Source organism: Lissotriton helveticus, chromosome 8, assembly GCF_964261635.1.
Source record: "Lissotriton helveticus chromosome 8, aLisHel1.1, whole genome shotgun sequence".
Taxonomy (NCBI): domain Eukaryota; kingdom Metazoa; phylum Chordata; class Amphibia; order Caudata; family Salamandridae; genus Lissotriton; species Lissotriton helveticus.
This window is the reverse complement of record NC_136069.1, coordinates 1,543,233,875-1,543,248,634: the sequence shown is the minus strand read 5'-3', so window position 1 is coordinate 1,543,248,634 and position 14,760 is coordinate 1,543,233,875. Positions and strand designations below refer to the sequence as shown.

At 45.7% G+C, this 14,760-nt stretch overlaps 7 non-coding genes across 7 annotated transcripts; all 7 read left to right on the top strand.

Moving 5' to 3' along the window:
• Positions 1-7,756: 7,756 nt before the first annotated feature.
• On the top strand, positions 7,757-7,839 carry TRNAL-CAG (transfer RNA leucine (anticodon CAG)). The gene has a single exon. It is a non-coding gene; the product is annotated as a tRNA-Leu (tRNA).
• Positions 7,840-8,864: 1,025 nt separating this feature from the next.
• On the top strand, positions 8,865-8,947 carry TRNAL-UAG (transfer RNA leucine (anticodon UAG)). The gene has a single exon. It is a non-coding gene; the product is annotated as a tRNA-Leu (tRNA).
• A 632-nt stretch (positions 8,948-9,579) lies between these two features.
• TRNAL-CAG (transfer RNA leucine (anticodon CAG)) lies at positions 9,580-9,662 on the top strand. Its single transcript has one exon. It is a non-coding gene; the product is annotated as a tRNA-Leu (tRNA).
• Positions 9,663-9,851: 189 nt separating this feature from the next.
• Positions 9,852-9,934, top strand: TRNAL-AAG (transfer RNA leucine (anticodon AAG)). Its single transcript has one exon. It is a non-coding gene; the product is annotated as a tRNA-Leu (tRNA).
• A 3,122-nt stretch (positions 9,935-13,056) lies between these two features.
• Positions 13,057-13,139, top strand: TRNAI-UAU (transfer RNA isoleucine (anticodon UAU)). Its single transcript has one exon. It is a non-coding gene; the product is annotated as a tRNA-Ile (tRNA).
• Positions 13,140-13,770: 631 nt separating this feature from the next.
• Positions 13,771-13,853, top strand: TRNAL-CAG (transfer RNA leucine (anticodon CAG)). The gene has a single exon. It is a non-coding gene; the product is annotated as a tRNA-Leu (tRNA).
• Positions 13,854-14,037: 184 nt separating this feature from the next.
• On the top strand, positions 14,038-14,120 carry TRNAL-AAG (transfer RNA leucine (anticodon AAG)). Its single transcript has one exon. It is a non-coding gene; the product is annotated as a tRNA-Leu (tRNA).
• Positions 14,121-14,760: the final 640 nt, after the last annotated feature.

Below are 14,760 nucleotides of genomic sequence, written 5' to 3'. Positions count from 1 at the left end.
GACTCACATCTGAGTATACCCTTCCACGCTTATGGTGGACAAAATGATTCAGAAAAGGGGGGTGGTGATGAACAGAGTGCCTGAATTAAGCAGACCACTCTTACCCAGTCCAAAGATCAGGGCTTGATCCATCACCGTTTTTTAGCTCACTGCACCATCCCAGCTCAGAACTTGGCTATATGCAAATTAGTCTGTTCCTGTCCCAGTGCATGATGAGAACAGGGCAAACCAAACTACCAAGCCAATTCTTGTACTGGGAAGGAAACAAGCTTCCGGGGACCGGTTTCTGCCATTTCAGGCGTTGTCGGCCCGGCTTGCTTGAATCCTGATGGTGCAATGAGCAAGGGACTCACATCTGAGTATACCCTTCCACGCTTATGGTGGACAAAATGATTCAGAAAAGGGGGGTGGTGATGAACAGAGTGCCTGAATTAAGCAGACCACTCTTACCCAGTCCAAAGATCAGGGCTTGATCCATCACCGTTTTTTAGCTCACTGCACCATCCCATCTCAGAACTTGGCTATATGCAAATTAGTCTGTTCCTGTCCCAGTGCATGATGGGAACAGGGCAAACCAAACTACCAAGCCAATTCTTGTACTGGGAAGGAAACAAGCTTCCGGGGACCGGTTTCTGCCATTTCAGGCGTCGTCGGCCCGGCTTGCTTGAATCCTGATGGTGCAATGAGCAAGGGACTCACATCTGAGTATACCCTTCCACGCTTATGGTGGACAAAATGATTCAGAAAAGGGGGGTGGTGATGAACAGAGTGCCTGAATTAAGCAGACCACTCTTACCCAGTCCAAAGATCAGGGCTTGATCCATCACCGTTTTTTAGCTCACTGCACCATCCCAGCTCAGAACTTGGCTATATGCAAATTAGTCTGTTCCTGTCCCAGTGCATGATGGGAACAGGGCAAACCAAACTACCAAGCCAATTTTTGTACTGGGAAGGAAACAAGCTTCCGGGGACCGGTTTCTGCCATTTCAGGCGTCGTCGGCCCGGCTTGCTTGAATCCTGATGGTGCAATGAGCAAGGGACTCACATCTGAGTATACCCTTCCACGCTTATGGTGGACAAAATGATTCAGAAAAGGGGGGTGGTGATGAACAGAGTGCCTGAATTAAGCAGACCACTCTTACCCAGTCCAAAGATCAGGGCTTGATCCATCACCGTTTTTTAGCTCACTGCACCATCCCAGCTCAGAACTTGGCTATATGCAAATTAGTCTGTTCCTGTCCCAGTGCATGATGGGAACAGGGCAAACCAAACTACCAAGCCAATTCTTGTACTGGGAAGGAAACAAGCTTCCGGGGACCGGTTTCTGCCATTTCAGGCGTCGTCGGCCCGGCTTGCTTGAATCCTGATGGTGCAATGAGCAAGGGACTCACATCTGAGTATACCCTTCCACGCTTATGGTGGACAAAATGATTCAGAAAAGGGGGGTGGTGATGAACAGAGTGCCTGAATTAAGCAGACCACTCTTACCCAGTCCAAAGATCAGGGCTTGATCCATCACCGTTTTTTAGCTCACTGCACCATCCCAGCTCAGAACTTGGCTATATGCAAATTAGTCTGTTCCTGTCCCAGTGCATGATGGGAACAGGGCAAACCAAACTACCAAGCCAATTCTTGTACTGGGAAGGAAACAAGCTTCCGGGGACCGGTTTCTGCCATTTCAGGCGTCGTCAGCCCGGCTTGCTTGAATCCTGATGGTGCAATGAGCAAGGGACTCACATCTGAGTATACCCTTCCACGCTTATGGTGGACAAAATGATTCAGAAAAGGGGGGTGGTGATGAACAGAGTGCCTGAATTAAGCAGACCACTCTTACCCAGTCCAAAGATCAGGGCTTGATCCATCACGGTTTTTTAGCTCACTGCACCATCCCAGCTCAGAACTTGGCTATATGCAAATTAGTCTGTTCCTGTCCCAGTGCATGATGGGAACAGGGCAAACCAAACTACCAAGCCAATTCTTGTACTGGGAAGGAAACAAGCTTCCGGGGACCGGTTTCTGCCATTTCAGGCGTCGTCGGCCCGGCTTGCTTGAATCCTGATGGTGCAATGAGCAAGGGACTCACATCTGAGTATACCCTTCCACGCTTATGGTGGACAAAATGATTCAGAAAAGGGGGGTGGTGATGAACAGAGTGCCTGAATTAAGCAGACCACTCTTACCCAGTCCAAAGATCAGGGCTTGATCCATCACCGTTTTTTAGCTCACTGCACCATCCCAGCTCAGAACTTGGCTATATGCAAATTAGTCTGTTCCTGTCCCAGTGCATGATGGGAACAGGGCAAACCAAACTACCAAGCCAATTCTTGTACTGGGAAGGAAACAAGCTTCCGGGGACCGGTTTCTGCCATTTCAGGCGTCGTCGGCCCGGCTTGCTTGAATCCTGATGGTGCAATGAGCAAGGGACTCACATCTGAGTATACCCTTCCACGCTTATGGTGGACAAAATGATTCAGAAAAGGGGGGTGGTGATGAACAGAGTGCCTGAATTAAGCAGACCACTCTTACCCAGTCCAAAGATCAGGGCTTGATCCATCACCGTTTTTTAGCTCACTGCACCATCCCAGCTCAGAACTTGGCTATATGCAAATTAGTCTGTTCCTGTCCCAGTGCATGATGGGAACAGGGCAAACCAAACTACCAAGCCAATTCTTGTACTGGGAAGGAAACAAGCTTCCGGGGACCGGTTTCTGCCATTTCAGGCGTCGTCGGCCCGGCTTGCTTGAATCCTGATGGTGCAATGAGCAAGGGACTCACATCTGAGTATACCCTTCCACGCTTATGGTGGACAAAATGATTCAGAAAAGGGGGGTGGTGATGAACAGAGTGCCTGAATTAAGCAGACCACTCTTACCCAGTCCAAAGATCAGGGCTTGATCCATCACCGTTTTTTAGCTCACTGCACCATCCCAGCTCAGAACTTGGCTATATGCAAATTAGTCTGTTCCTGTCCCAGTGCATGATGGGAACAGGGCAAACCAAACTACCAAGCCAATTCTTGTACTGGGAAGGAAACAAGCTTCCGGGGACCGGTTTCTGCCATTTCAGGCGTCGTCAGCCCGGCTTGCTTGAATCCTGATGGTGCAATGAGCAAGGGACTCACATCTGAGTATACCCTTCCACGCTTATGGTGGACAAAATGATTCAGAAAAGGGGGGTGGTGATGAACAGAGTGCCTGAATTAAGCAGACCACTCTTACCCAGTCCAAAGATCAGGGCTTGATCCATCACGGTTTTTTAGCTCACTGCACCATCCCAGCTCAGAACTTGGCTATATGCAAATTAGTCTGTTCCTGTCCCAGTGCATGATGGGAACAGGGCAAACCAAACTACCAAGCCAATTCTTGTACTGGGAAGGAAACAAGCTTCCGGGGACCGGTTTCTGCCATTTCAGGCGTCGTCGGCCCGGCTTGCTTGAATCCTGATGGTGCAATGAGCAAGGGACTCACATCTGAGTATACCCTTCCACGCTTATGGTGGACAAAATGATTCAGAAAAGGGGGGTGGTGATGAACAGAGTGCCTGAATTAAGCAGACCACTCTTACCCAGTCCAAAGATCAGGGCTTGATCCATCACCGTTTTTTAGCTCACTGCACCATCCCAGCTCAGAACTTGGCTATATGCAAATTAGTCTGTTCCTGTCCCAGTGCATGATGGGAACAGGGCAAACCAAACTACCAAGCCAATTCTTGTACTGGGAAGGAAACAAGCTTCCGGGGACCGGTTTCTGCCATTTCAGGCGTCGTCGGCCCGGCTTGCTTGAATCCTGATGGTGCAATGAGCAAGGGACTCACATCTGAGTATACCCTTCCACGCTTATGGTGGACAAAATGATTCAGAAAAGGGGGGTGGTGATGAACAGAGTGCCTGAATTAAGCAGACCACTCTTACCCAGTCCAAAGATCAGGGCTTGATCCATCACCGTTTTTTAGCTCACTGCACCATCCCAGCTCAGAACTAGGCTATATGCAAATTAGTCTGTTCCTGTCCCAGTGCATGATGGGAACAGGGCAAACCAAACTACCAAGCCAATTCTTGTACTGGGAAGGAAACAAGCTTCCGGGGACCGGTTTCTGCCATTTCAGGCGTCGTCGGCCCGGCTTGCTTGAATCCTGATGGTGCAATGAGCAAGGGACTCACATCTGAGTATACCCTTCCACGCTTATGGTGGACAAAATGATTCAGAAAAGGGGGGTGGTGATGAACAGAGTGCCTGAATTAAGCAGACCACTCTTACCCAGTCCAAAGATCAGGGCTTGATCCATCACCGTTTTTTAGCTCACTGCACCATCCCAGCTCAGAACTTGGCTATATGCAAATTAGTCTGTTCCTGTCCCAGTGCATGATGGGAACAGGGCAAACCAAACTACCAAGCCAATTCTTGTACTGGGAAGGAAACAAGCTTCCGGGGACCGGTTTCTGCCATTTCAGGCGTCGTCGGCCCGGCTTGCTTGAATCCTGGTGGTGCAATGAGCAAGGGACTCACATCTGAGTATACCCTTCCACGCTTATGGTGGACAAAATGATTCAGAAAAGGGGGGTGGTGATGAACAGAGTGCCTGAATTAAGCAGACCACTCTTACCCAGTCCAAAGATCAGGGCTTGATCCATCACCATTTTTTAGCTCACTGCCCCATCCCAGCTCAAAAATTCCACTGGGCATGGTGACGGCACTCCCGCATGGCGGCGATTGGTCGAGACTGCACCTTTGGGAAGAGGCGGGATTACAGATGGTAGGTGACCTCTACGAGGATGGGGAGTTATCCCCATACCAGACTCTGCAAGAACGGTATGATCTCCCGAGGGGGGACTACCTACTGCATGCAGCGGTGTTGAGAGCCATACAGGCGCACTGGGGTGGGGGCCTGATAGAACCTGCTACATCACTAGCGTGCCAGTATACCATGATGGCGGCGGGAACGTTTAAAGCTGTTACGTGCCTTTATCGCAGAATGCACACGGACGCCCTACTACCGCTCACGTCCCTTAAAAACAAATGGGAAGCTGACCTGCTCTTAGATATCCCAGACACTACATGGACACAATTAGTACGGAGAGTCAAGAAAGGCACTAGGAATGCGCGCATCCAATTGATACACCTATATGTTCTCCATCGCGCGTACCTCACACCATGCAAAATCGCAGAGTACTTTCATGTAGCAGATGCAGCATGCCCCAGATGTAATCTTGTGGGGGCTGACCTGGTCCACACGTTACGGGGTTGCCCGGGGTTGCAGGTTTATTGGACGGAAATCGAAGAGACCCTGAACACAGTCACTGACAGAAACTTACGATATGATAGTGCAGTGTCCATCTTACATTGGTTCCCCCACACGAAGAAGACCAAGCTGACGAGTAAATTTATAGATATGGGACTACTCATAGCAAAGAGGGAGCTGACTAGGGGGTGGAAATCGAAAGTAGCGCCGACACATAGAAGATGGATGAATGAATTCCTGAAGTGGGCGACTGCGGAGAGCACGATACGTTACTAGATGGCCCGCCGTAGTTCAAATGACAAGGCGCAGGAGGCTGCAATGTTGTGGGAAAAACTGGTGCAGGCACTGAGAGACAGTTTGGTAGAGGGGGATGAGGAAGAAGAGTCCCTAGACGAGACACCTCGAACAGGGTCGATCATGCCCACGGCAATTTCGCCAGATGCACACAGACAATAAGAAGCATTGACTCCGTTTTTCCCACGATTTGGGCCTTATGATTGCACCGATCACTGACGCAGACACAGGGAGGGGTGGATAGGGGGAGGGGGGGGTCTTTGTTCAGGGTTCCCGGGGTGGGTTACACACATCACGATCAAACCAGTAGTGCGATAACACTTTACACGCATAAAAGCAGAGTAAGAAGTTCCTGCAGAGCTAACAGTAAGATCGGGCTCGGCCCGCAGAGTGTACAATACAGCGAATTGACGCCGCCCTGCCTCCGGGATGTGGGCTAAATGGCTGTGTCTAATATAACTGGGAAACGAATGTTGAACTGTAACACTGCACTGTATGATGCTCACTATGTCGTGGTATGTTTTATCTATCCCTGCAATAAAAATTGTTTTACAAAAAAAAAAAATAAGTACCAAACTTCAGTTTCAACTGCAAATGAATTTGCCCAATTCTGTCTTCAAGCTCGTATAATATTCTTCTAGCACTAGTGGTGTTTTATGTGTTTTTTGGGGGGTGCCTAAAAAATCCCTTTTATTGAAGAAATGGCTTACATTCAGTCTTGTGATATTTTTGGTTTCCAATAAGTAGATTTTTAATTTTATGTAACCTCATTTTCTAATGATCCATTCAAGAGATGTTTCCACTATGAAATGAAGAGCAAGGGGAAAGAGCACAAATGATAGAGCCAGTGAGTGAGATGGGGTGTTGAGGAAGGAGAGAATGAAACAAAGACAGAGTGAGTGAACGGCAGGTAGGCATAGAAGAGGAGACTAGAAGTGAAGGTGACTTGCTTTTCCCTGCTCTTGACCTCCCACCCATCTCAAACCAATCACAAACATACCTTCTATGCAACGTTGGTATGCAGAACTTCACTCCTCAGCCAGTGAGGGTGAGTCCCAAGCCAGGGGCTAGAGAGCAAAAGAATGGATGTGCTCAGACGTTCCTTGCTAGGGACAGTTGATCTGAAACAAGGCCTGCTCTCTTGTTTCCAGCAAGGATCTAGAAATTCTGCATGAATCTGCAAGGCACATTGACAGCATAAATTTGCATAAACTGCCCCACCTTCTGCCTTCCTACTTCCTGAGCAGTAGTTGTTTTTGTATAGAGAGAGAGGTCGCAGGCAAGGTAATTTTGTGAGTAGGATACAGAACCCTAAATAGCTGGTGAGAGGTATAAGTTATTCTAAAAGCATAAAAACAGTACACCTGTGAAATGAAATGCTTTCATATGGGATCTTCTGTGTTTATTGTCCTGTGCAAAAGTTGCACCTTGTGTTTGAAGGTTGAAATTATTTCAAGCTTGCATGGACGCAGAAATTTCTGAGTGACTTTTATACATTTCTTAGGCCTCTTCACTGTCAGGATGGTCGAGTGGTCTAAGGCTCTGTGTTTAGGCCGCAGTCTCCTCTGGAGGCGTGGGTTTGAATCCCACTTCTGAAATGACTTTTGGAGATATAATCTTCTTCATCAGGATAACATCTGATGGAAGTTGCTTCTGTTCGTCTTCACCTGGGACGTTATTCCGTCCTCGTCTAGTCAAGAGAGCTTGGGTTTCTCATATATTTCTGTTGTACAAAGTCTTGCTGATAAAGTGCAATCCTTACCAAATGAGCTTAGGACCCATGTAAGAGCTCATCTAGAAGAGTCATGCTCTTGTATTCCCTGGCCAGACAGGCCATGCAAATTTGGAAGAATGCCAAGCACCTGGTAGAAAGCTGTACTCCAGCACACTTACAGCAATGTCCTCAGGGCTGTGATCAGGGGCTGCTTAGATTTGCGTATTCCACCCTATGTTGTGACATTGAGCTCCCTTGTTGAATTTGCTTTAGTCAGCCAAGATGTGGCTGTTGACTCAATTTCAAAGCAGCTTTGGGCCGTTGCTGGTGAATAGCACTTTCTCTTTGTACGCTTTAAAGGTCTAAAGAGTTCTTCATAGGTACTGCTCTGTATGGATTGTTCAAAGATCTGTTGGAAATGCTTATAATGGGATAAATAAATTGAGGGCATGCCTTTACGGTACCCCACTTGCATGGCTGTCTGGCTTGTGGAAGATACTGCAAATGCACTTCAGGATGGCCGAGTGGTCTAAGGCGCTGCGTTCAGGTCGCAGTCTCTTCTGGAGGCGTGGGTTCAAATCCCACTTCTGACAAAACTTTAAGTCCATTTTGTCTCTGCGTTCCTTCAGAATCTCAGCTAAAAATTGGCAGTGCATATAATATCTGAAAAGTACCAAACTTCAGTTTCAACTGCAAATGAATTTGCCCAATTCTGTCTTCAAGCGCGTATAATATTCTTCTAGCACTAGTGGTGTTTTATGTGTTTTTTGGGGGGTGCCTAAAAAATCCCTTTTATTGAAGAAATGGCTTACATTCAGTCTTGTGATATTTTTGGTTTCCAATAAGTAGATTTTAAATTTTATGTAACCTCATTTTCTAATGATCCATTCAAGAGATGTTTCCACTATGAAATGAAGAGCAAGGGGTAAGAGCACAAATGATAGAGCCAGTGAGTGAGATGGGGTGTTGAGGAAGGAGAGAATGAAACAAAGACAGAGTGAGTGAACGGCAGGTAGGCATAGAAGAGGAAACTAGAAGTGAAGGTGACTTGCTTTTCCCTGCTGTTGACCTCCCACCCATCTCAAACCAATCACAAACATACCTTCTATGCAACGTTGGTATGCAGAACTTCACTCCTCAGCCAGTGAGGGTGAGTCCCAAGCCAGGGACTAGAGAGCAAAAGAATGGATGTGCTCAGACGTTCCTTGCTAGGGACAGTTGATCTGAAACAAGGCCTGCTCTCTTGTTTCCAGCAAGGATCTAGAAATTCTGCATGAATCTGCAAGGCACATTGACAGCATAAATTTGCATAAACTGCCCCACCTTCTGCCTTCCTACTTCCTGAGCAGTAGTTGTTTGTGTATAAAGAGAGAGGTCGCAGGCAAGATAATTTTGTGAGTAGGATACAGAAACCTAAATAGCTGGTGAGAGGTATAAGTTATTCTAAAAGCATAAAAACAGTACACCTGTGAAATGAAATGCTTTCATATGTGATCTTCTGTGTTTATTGTCCTGTGCAAAAAGTTGCACCTTGTGTTTGAAGGTTGAAATTATTTCAAGCTTGCATGGACGCAGAAATTTCTGAGTGACTTTTATACATTTCTTAGGACTCTTCACTGTCAGGATGGCCGAGTGGTCTAAGGCGCTGTGTTTAGGCTGCAGTCTCCTCTGGAGGCGTGGGTTCGAATCCCACTTCTGAAATGACTTTTGGAGATATAATCTTCTTCATCAGGATAACATCTGATGGAAGTTGCATCGGTTCGTCTTCACCTGGGACGTTATTCCGTCCTCGTCTAGTCAAGAGAGCTTGGGTTTCTCATATATTTCTGTTGTACAAAGTCTTGCTGATAAAGTGCAATCCTTACCAAATGAGCTTAGGACCCATGTAAGAGCTCATCTAGAAGAGTCATGCTCTTGTATTCCCTGGCCCGACAGGCCATGCAAATTTGGAAGAATGCCAAGCACCTGGTAGACAGCTGTACTCCAGCACACTTACAGCAATGTCCTCAGGGCTGTGATCAGGGGCTGCTTAGATTTGTGTATTCCACCCTATGTTGTGACATTGAGCTCCCTAGTTGAATTTGCTTTAGTCAGCCAAGATGTGGCTGTTGACTCAATTTCAAAGCAGCTTTGGGCCGTTCAAGTGGCTGGTGAATAGCACTTTCTCTTTGTACGCTTTAAAGGTCTAAAGAGTTCTTCATAGGTACTGCTCTGTATGGATTGTTCAAAGATCTGTTGGAAATGCTTATAATTGGATAAATAAATTGAGGGCATGCCTTTTCGGTACCAAACTTGCATGGCTGTCTGGCTTGTGGAAGGTGCTGCAAATGCAAGTCAGGATGGCCGAGTGGTCTAAGGCGCTGCGTTCAGGTCGCAGTCTCTTCTAGAGGCGTGGGTTCAAATCCCACTTCTGACAAACCTGTGATTAATCTTCTTTTTTCTTGAGGGAGAAAATCAGATCATTTCCCTCACATGGGCTTATATGGTTGTCTTTTTGGAAAAGTGCAGTGAGTTTTTTTCTTGCTATAGCCACTTATGGCCTAAGATGTGTGTTTTTTTTGTTCACACTATCTTTCTCACTATGTAGATGGACAAGCAACATGTGGTCAGGATGGCCGAGTGGTCTAAGGTGCTGCGTTAAGGCCGCAGTCTCTCCTGGAGGCGTGGGTTCGAATCCCACTTCTGACAAAACTTTAAGTCCATTTTGTCTCTGCGTTCCTTCAGAATCTCAGCTAAAAATTGGCAGTGCATATAATATCTGAATAAGTACCAAACTTCAGTTTCAACTGCAAATGAATTTGCCCAATTCTGTCTTCAAGCTCTTATAATATTCTTCTAGCACTAGTGGTGTTTTATGTGTTTTTTGGGGGGTGCCTAAAAAATCCCTTTTATTGAAGAAATGGCTTACATTCAGTCTTGTGATATTTTTGGTTTCCAATAAGTAGATTTTTAATTTTATGTAACCTCATTTTCTAATGATCCATTCAAGAGATGTTTCCACTATGAAATGAAGAGCAAGGGGAAAGAGCACAAATGATAGAGCGAGTGAGTGAGATGGGGTGTTGAGGAAGGAGAGAATGAGACAAAGACAGAGTGAGTGAACGGCAGGTAGGCATAGAAGAGGAGACTAGAAGTGAAAGTGACTTGCTTTTCCCTGCTCTTGACCTCCCACCCATCTCAAACCAATCACAAACATACCTTCTATGCAACGTTGGTATGCAGAACTTCACTCCTCAGCCAGTGAGGGTGAGTCCCAAGCCAGGGGCTAGAGAGCAAAAGAATGGATTTGCTCAGACGTTCCTTGCTAGGGACAGTTGATCTGAAACAAGGCCTGCTCTCTTGTTTCCAGCAAGGATCTAGAAATTCTGCATGAATGTGCAAGGCACATTGACAGCATAAATTTGCATAAACTGCCCCACCTTCTGCCTTCCTACTTCCTGAGCAGTAGTTGTTTGTGTATAAAGAGAGAGGTCGCAGGCAAGATAATTTTGTGAGTAGGATACAGAACCCTAAAGAGCCGGTGAGAGGTATAAGTTATTCTAAAAGCATTAAAACAGTACACCTGTGAAATGAAATGCGTTCATATGTGATCTTCTGTGTTTATTGTCCTGTGCAAAAAGTTGCACCTTGTGTTTGAAGGTTGAAATTATTTCAAGTTTGCATGGACGCAGAAAGTTCTGAGTGACTTTTATACATTTCTTAGAATTCTTCACTGTCAGGATGGCCGAGTGCTCTAAGGCGCTGTGTTTAGACCGCAGTCTCCTCTGGAGGCGTGGGTTCAAATCCCACTTCTGAAATGACTTTTGGAGATATAATCTTCTTCATCAGGATAACATCTGATGGAAGTTGCATCTGTTCGTCTTCACCTGGGACGTTATTCCGTCCTCGTCTAGTCAAGAGAGCTTGGGTTTCTCATATATTTCTGTTGTACAAAGTCTTGCTGATAAAGTGCAATCCTTACCAAATGAGCTTAGGACCCATGTAAGAGCTCATCTAGAAGAGTAATGCTCTTGTATTCCCTGGCCAGACAGGCCATGCAAATTTGGAAGAATGCCAAGCACCTGGTAGACAGCTGTACTCCAGCACACTTACAGCAATGTCCTCAGGGCTGTGATCAGGGGCTGCTTAGATTTGCGTATTCCACCCTATGTTGTGACATTGAGCTCCCTTGTTGAATTTGCTTTAGTCAGCCAAGATGTGGCTATTGACTCAATTTCAAAGCAGCTTTGGGCCGTTCAAGTGGCTGGTGAATAGCACTTTCTCTTTGTACTCATTAAAGGTCTAAAGAGTTCTTCATAGGTACTGCTCTGTATGAATTGTTCAAAGATCTGTTGGAAATGCTTATAATGGGATAAATAAATTGAGGGCATGCCTTTTCGGTACCCCACTTGCATGGCTGTGTGGCTTGTGGAAGGTGCTGCAAATGCAAGTCAGGATGGCCGAGTGGTCTAAGGCGCTGCGTTCAGGTCGCAGTCTCTTCTGGAGGTGTGGGTTCAAATCCAACTTCTGACAAACCTGTGTTTAATCTTCTTTTTTCTTGAGGGAGAAAATCAGATCATTTCCCTCACATGGGCTTATATGGTTGTCTTTTTGGAAAAGCGCAGTGAGTTTTTTTCTTGCTATAGCCACTCATGGCCTAAGATGTGTGGTTTTTTTGTTCACACTATCTTTCTCACTATGTAGATGAACAAGCAACATGTGGTTAGGATGGCCGAGTGGTCTAAGGCGCTACGTTAAGGCCGCAGTCTCTCCTGGAGGAGTGGGTTCGAATCCCACTTCTGACAAAACTTTAAGTCGATTTTGTCTCTGCGTTCCTTCAGAATCTCAGCTAAAAATTGGCAGTGCATATAATATCTGAATAAGTACCAAACTTCACTTTCAACTGCAAATGAATTCGCCCAATTCTGTCTTCAAGCTCGTATAATATTCTTCTAGCACTAGTGGTGTTTTATGTGTTTTTTGGGGGGTGCCTAAAAAATCCCTTTTATTGAAGAAATGGCTTACATTCAGTCTTGTAATATTTTTGGTTTCCAATAAGTAGATTTTTAATTTTATGTAACCTCATTTTCTAATGATCCATTCAAGAGATGTTTCCACTATGAAATGAAGAGCAAGGGGAAAGAGCACAAATGATAGAGCCAGTGAGTGAGATGGGGTGTTGAGGAAGGAGAGAATGAAACAAAGACAGAGTGAGTGAACGGCAGGTAGGCATAGAAGAGGAGACTAGAAGTGAAGGTGACTTGCTTTTCCCTGCTCTTGACCTCCCACCCATCTCAAACCAATCACAAACATACCTTCTATGCAACGTTGGTATGCAGAACTTCACTCCTCAGCCAGTGAGGGTGAGTCCCAAGCCAGGGGCTAGAGAGCAAAAGAATGGATGTGCTCAGACGTTCCTTGCTAGGGACAGTTGATCTGAAACAAGGCCTGCTCTCTTGTTTCCAGCAAGGATCTAGAAATTCTGCATGAATCTGCAAGGCACATTGACAGCATAAATTCGCATAAACTGCCCCACCTTCTGCCTTCCTACTTCCTGAGCAGTAGTTGTTTGTGTATAAAGAGAGAGGTCGCAGGCAAGATAATTTTGTGAGTAGGATACAGAACCCTAAATAGCTGGTGAGAGGTATAAGTTATTCTAAAAGCATAAAAACAGTACACCTGTGAAATGAAATGCTTTCATATGTGATCTTCTGTGTTTATTGTCCTGTGCAAAAAGTTGCACCTTGTGTTTGAAGGTTGAAATTATTTCAAGCTTGCATGGACGCAGAAATTTCTGAGTGACTTTTATACATTTCTTAGGACTCTTCACTGTCAGGGTGGCCGAGTGGTCTAAGGCGCTGTGTTTATGCTGCAGTCTCCTCTGGAGGCGTGGGTTCGAATCCCACTTCTGAAATGACTTTTGGAGATATAATCTTCTTCATCAGGATAACATCTGATGGAAGTTGCATCTGTTCGTCTTCACCTGGGAAGTTATTCCGTCCTCGTCTAGTCAAGAGAGCCTGGGTTTCTCATATATTTCTGTTGTACAAAGTCTTGCTGATAAGTGCAATCCTTACCAAATGAGCTTAGGACCCATGTAAGAGCTCATCTAGAAGAGTCATGCTCTTGTATTCCCTGGCCAGACAGGCCATGCAAATTTGGAAGAATGCCAAGCACCTGGTAGACAGCTGTACTCCAGCACACTTACAGCAATGTCCTCAGGGCTGTGATCAGGGGCTGCTTAGATTTGCGTATTCCACCCTATGTTGTGACATTGAGCTCCCTTGGTGAATTTGCTTTAGTCAGCCAAGATGTGGCTGTTGACTCAATTTCAAAGCAGCTTTGGGCCGTTCAAGTGGCTGGTGAATAGCACTTTCTCTTTGTACGCTTTAAAGGTCTAAAGAGTTCTTCATAGGTACTGCTCTGTATGGATTGTTCAAAGATCTGTTGGAAATGCTTATAATGGGATAAATAAATTGAGGGCATGCCTTTTCGGTACCAAACTTGCATGGCTGTCTGGCTTGTGGAAGATGCTGCAAATGCAAGTCAGGATGGCCGAGTGGTCTAAGGCGCTGTGTTCAGGTCGCAGTCTCTTCGTGAGGCGTGGGTTCAAATCCCACTTCTGACAAACCTGTGTTTAATCTTCTTTTTTCTTGAGGGAGAAAATCAGATCATTTCCCTCACATGGGCTTATATGGTTGTCTTTTTGGAAAAGTGCAGTGAGTTTTTTTCTTGCTATAGCCAAGTGGCCTAAGATATGTGTTTTTTTTCACACTATCTTTCTCACCATGTAGATGGACAAGCACCATGTGGTCAGGATGGCCGAGTGGTCTAAGGCGCTGCGTTAAGGCCGCAGTCTCTCCTGGAGGCGTAGGTTCGAATCCCACTTCTGACAAAACTTTAAGTCCATTTTGTCTCTGCGTTCCTTCAGAATCTCAGCTAAAAATTGGCAGTGCATATAATATCTGAATAAGTACCAAACTTCAGTTTCAACTGCAAATTAATTTGCCCAATTCTGTCTTCAAGCTCTGATAATATTCTTCTAGCACTAGTGGTGTTTTATGTGTTTTTTGGGGGGTGCCTAAAAAATCCCTTTTATTGAAGAAATGGCTTACATTCAGTCTTGTGATATTTTTGGTTTCCAATAAGTAGATTTTTAATTTTATGTAACCTCATTTTCTAATGATCCATTCAAGAGATGTTTCCACTATGAAATGAAGAGCAAGGGGAAAGAGCACAAATGATAGAGCAAATGAGTGAGATGGGGTGTTGAGGAAGGAGAGAATGAAACAAAGACAGAGTGAGTGAACGGCAGGTTGGCATAGAAGAGGAGACTAGAAGTGAAGGTGACTTGCTTTTCCCTGCTCTTGACCTCCCACCCATCTCAAACCAATCACAAACATACCTTCTATGCAACGTTGGTATGCAGAACTTCACTCCTCAGCCAGTGAGGGTGAGTCCCAAGCCAGGGGCTAGAGAGCAAAAGAATGGATGTGCTCAGACGTTCCTTGCTAGGGACAGTTGATCTGAAACAA